Genomic DNA, 5000 nt, shown 5'->3' on the forward strand with positions numbered 1-5000 from the left:
CAGTGAGGAGAAAAACAAACTGAACAGAACAGCACAGCACACTGCCTGAAGCTTGCTGACACTTCAGAGAGAGAGAGAAAGAGAGAGGGAGAGAGAGAGAGAGCAAGAAAGAGAGGGGGAGAGAGAGAGAGAACAAGAAAGAGAGAGGGGGGCAGAGAAGACAGCAAAGGGAGAGGGGTAAGGAGAGGTAAGGAGAAGAGCAGACAATGAATAAGGAGACATATAGGGAGGGAGAGAGAGAGACAGAGGGAGAGAGAAAAGAGGGAGAGAGAGAAGAGGGAGACAGAGGGAGAGAGAGAAGAGGGAGCGAGAGATGTCAGATGAAGGGAAAATGCAGACAGAGAGAGAGAAAGAGGTGAAATGCAAAAAGAAAAAAAAGAATTGTGAGGCAGGCAGACGAGGAGACGGAATTAATCAGATAGGTGTAGCCAGAGAGAGGGAGACGGTGGAAATGACCACAAGACACAGACAGGAGCAGGGTGGTGTGTGTGTGTGTGTGTGAGAGAGAGAGAGAGATACTTTTGACAAATCAGTCAATAAAAATAGTAAATTGCTCATCGAGCTCTGTAAAAGCCTTGGTCTGTACCTGCTCAATGGCAGGGTGCGAGGGGACTCATTAGGGAGATATACCTACAGCTCACCACTTGGCTGCTCAACAGTTGATTATATGATTACAGATTTGGACCTATTCACTTTCAAAGCATTCACGGTCAAACCACTAACACCCCTGTCAGACCACAGTCAAATTACTATGTATCTTAAAATTAGCGAAAATACCAACACACACAAAAGGTCCATACCTTTAATGCTGTACAGCACTAGAGAAACCTACAGATGGGCCCATAACAGCAAAGAGGAGTACCTGAAAGCTTTTTGTCAACCTAAAGTGGGTTCTCAAATAGAAACATTTTTAGCACATACTTACCTGCATAATAAAGAGGGTGTAAACCATGCAGCCGAAGAACTAAACAACATTTTCCATTACCTGGCAACCATTTCTAATCTTAAAACTACCAAAAAATCTCATAGGAATAAAGAAGAAAAGGAAAAATGGTTTGATCAAGATTGCAAATTAATGAGGAAAAAACGTAGGCTCCTGTCAAATAAAAAACATAGACAACCCGACATAATAGCCTTAGCTATTATGAAGAGCTTAAACAATACAAAAACACACTCAGAAAGAAGAGGGAACAGTTCACAAAAAATCAATTAGAGACAATTGAAAAATCTTTAAATTCAAATCATTTCTGGAATAACTAGAATAAACTTAACAAAAAGCAACATGAGGAACCTGCCACCTAAAATGGAGGAGTATGGAAAAGTCACTTTGAAAACCTCTATGGAAAACACAGCATGAACCCAGAACAAACCCAAATTTACCAAAAAATGATTGACATGGAAAACACAATAAATAAATATCAAAACCGACTACCCAGTTACAGAAAATGAACTAACAGAAAAACTCAAAGGCTTGCAGCCAAGAAAGGCAAGTGGCCCTGATGGCATCCTCAATGAAATGATTAAAAATGCAAGCCACAATTTTCATCTGGCTATTCTAAAACTGTTCAACTTGGTTCTGAGTGTCGGATACTTCCCTGATGTCTGGAATGAAGGACTCATTACACCCCTTTTTAAAAGTGGAGACAAATTAGACCCTAATAACTACCGGGGCATTTGTGTAAACAGTAATCTGGGGAAGTTATTTTGTAGCATTTTAAACAATAGAATAATAAACTTCCTTATCGAGCATGATGCCCTGAGTAGAAGTCAAATTGTTTTTTTACCAAAATGTAGAACATCAGATCATATTTTCACCCTACACACCTTAATAAATAAATATGTAAACCAAAATAAAACAAAAATATTTGCTTGCTTTGTAGATTTCCAGAAGGCCTTTGATTATATTTGGCATGATGGCCTATTTTGTAAACTTATTGAATCTGGTGTAGGGGGAAAAGCATACAACATAATAAAAACAATGTACTTAAACAACAAATGTGCAATTAAAATTGGAAACAAACAAACAGAATTCTTCACTCAAGAACGGGGTGTGAGACAGGGCTGTCCTCTATCACCGACCCTCTTCAATATATATATTAATGAATTGGCAAAAAGACTCGAGCAGTCAGAAGCTCCTGGCCTCCTATTAAATGACTCCGAAATCAAATTTCTCCTTTTTGCGGATGACTTGGTTCTGCTGTCTCCAACAGAAGAGGGTCTACAGCAGAACCTAAATGTCCTGCACAAGTTCTGTCAGACCTGGGCCCTGACTATTAACCCACAAAAAACAAAAATACTAACCTTCCAGAAAAAATCCAGACATCAGAGAAAGAAATTAACCCCTGGTACATATGCAATCGAACAAGTAAAAAGTTACACCTACCTTGGGCTAAAAATCAGTTCAACTGGTAATTTCAACTTGGCCGTGAATGATTTGAAAGAGAAAGCAAGAAGGGTTTTCTATGCCATCAAAAAAACTATTCAATTTGACATACCCATTCAGATCTGGCTCAAAATATTTCAAACAGTTATCGAACCAATTTCATTATACGGCAGTGAAGTGTGAGGTCCTCTTATGTACAATGGATTTGAAAAATGGGACAAACACCCAATCGAAACCCTGCATGCAGAGTTCTGTAAAAGCATCCTCAAGGTACAGAGGAACACACCTAACAATGCATGCAAGGCTGAATTAGGCCAATACCCTTTACTAATTAAAATTGAAAAAAGAGCTATCAAATTCTTCGAACATCTCAAAACAAGCGACCCCAACTCCTATTGTTATAAAGCCCTAAAAAGCCAAGAGATGAGTGTAAAAACAAGTCCCCTCATCCAGCTAGTCCTGAGACTCACACATACTAATAGTACAACTAACACAACTAATAGTCAGCCTCAGGACCTTGCCACCCTTTCTCAAACAATTCGGCCTAACCAAATTATAAATGCAGAAAAACAAAATTACTTATCATATTGGACTGAAACAACAAAAAGAAAAAATAAACTTCAATGTTATTTGGCCCTAAACAGAGAGTACACTGTGGCAGACTACCTATCCACAGTCACTGATACCAGACAGAGAAAAACATTGACCAGGTACAGACTAAGCAATCACAGTCTGGCTATTGAGAAGGGCAGACACAGGCAAACCTGGCTGCCCAGAGAAGACAGGCTGTGCACCAACTGCAACCAAGGTGCCATAGAAACAGAGCATCACTTCTTGGCTGAATGTTGCCAATGGAAAGACATACGAGATCAATTCTTTCCTAAATTCAGAGAAATGCATCCAGACCTTCAAAACTTTAAGGATCCAAGTCTAAGAATACTATTAGGAGAGGAACAAAAGAGCGCAAGAGTCGCAGCAAGATATATAGATGCTTGCCATAAACAAAGGGAGTCACTTCATCAGTGAAGCACACAAAAAACTCAAATACACACACACACTGCCGTTGCAGTAATGTATGATGCATGATGTTTTGTTTTATGTCTTTACACACTACTACGTGTATGCTTGGCAATACAAATTGTATTTTTTGTCATGCCAATAAAGCTCATTTGAATTGAATTGAATTGAATTGAGAGAGATATAGGTGTAGCCAGAGAGAGGGAGACAGTGGAAATTACCACAAGACACAGACAGGAGCAGGGTGGTGTGTGTGTGTGTGTGAAAGAGAGAGAGAGACAGAGAGAGTGTATGTTTAGGGGAAGACTTATTGAGATACACTGGATACACCAAGTGTTTCCAGGATAATTGAGGGTTTTCTGTAATATATAATTAATCTGGAATAATTGGGGCTTTCCCGAAACATACTGTATATTCACGCAGCATCTCTAGTAACACACACTCTCTCTGTCACACTCCCACAGTTTGAATAGTCACACCAAGACATATTGTATGTGCTACAACCAGTGTTGGGAATAATGCATTAAAAAAGTAATGTAATTACAGTAATGCATTGCTGTTTGCTGTAATGTAGTAATGTAAGGCATTACCAATACAATTTCAGTAATATTTTACTCGGTACAATTCTCAGTAACTGAAGTTACTTTGCTTTTTAATCAAAAATTGAGAAATTCTCAATTGGCACCAGAGAAGATTATCCAAGAATTAAAAAAGTCATCTATGCTGGTCCTGGAATTTGATTGCCTTGTTTAGATGACTGTAGAAAGGGAATTTGAGTTATCTCTGCCATTCATGCAACAGATCTAACATGGTTAGGCTATACTTCTCATTTCAAGCAGTGAGAATAACTAAAATGTTGCTTTTACAGACAAAGATCGTAGCCATGTGGAAGGAAAGGCAACCAGCAATGATGAGAACCATTTAAAGTCAACATACAATTTCACTATGGCTATATTTTACTATATTAAGTTATAATAATAATAATAATAATAAGCTTTATTTGTATAGCACCTTTCATACACAGAATGCAGCTCAAAGTGCTTTACATTTGAAGCATGTAACAAAATAATAGTCAGTCAGTCATTATCAATCACATTTCTTCATTGCTGGGGCCGTTTATGATCCACTCAGCAACATATCAAAAATATAGAAAATGACATGTCATAAGACTGGCAGCCTTAACCCTCTTACCCCCCACAAGCACGCCATATGGCAACTGTGGCAAGGAAAAACTCCCATATTCCAGGAAGAAACCTTGAGCAGAACCTGACTTAATAGGGGGAGCCCTAAGTTGTGAGTGACCTTTGGCCTTTGGGGCCTACATCGTCCCATGAGCCATAACTGCAACCATTATATTGTTCTTATTATATTGCCTTAAACCTAGCTCAGTCATTATGCCATACCACATCACCTCCTGCCGTGTAATGAGCTGCATTGAACACATGAAGATCTATTGAGAACACCAAATCCATATTTCCTGTTATTTTGATGAAAGTAATGTAAACGTAGTGTAATGCCTTACAATTCAAAGACAGTAATATTGTAATGTAACAAATTACTTTGAGATGACAGTAACAAGTAATAAATAATGCATTACGCT

General features: G+C 38.6%; 1 protein-coding gene across 1 annotated transcript in view; it reads right to left on the minus strand.

Annotated features, from left to right (window-relative positions):
* Positions 1–5000, minus strand: part of kcnn3 (potassium intermediate/small conductance calcium-activated channel, subfamily N, member 3) — a 70476-nt gene that overhangs the window by 43219 nt on the left and 22257 nt on the right. The gene's annotated exons all lie outside the window — the stretch shown is intronic.

This window comes from Alosa pseudoharengus, unplaced genomic scaffold (assembly GCF_046254945.1).
Source record: "Alosa pseudoharengus isolate Yale_2024_CS ecotype anadromous, Long Island Sound unplaced genomic scaffold, YU_APseudo_1.1 YU_APseudo_1.1_scf_12, whole genome shotgun sequence".
NCBI classification, from domain to species: domain Eukaryota; kingdom Metazoa; phylum Chordata; class Actinopteri; order Clupeiformes; family Clupeidae; genus Alosa; species Alosa pseudoharengus.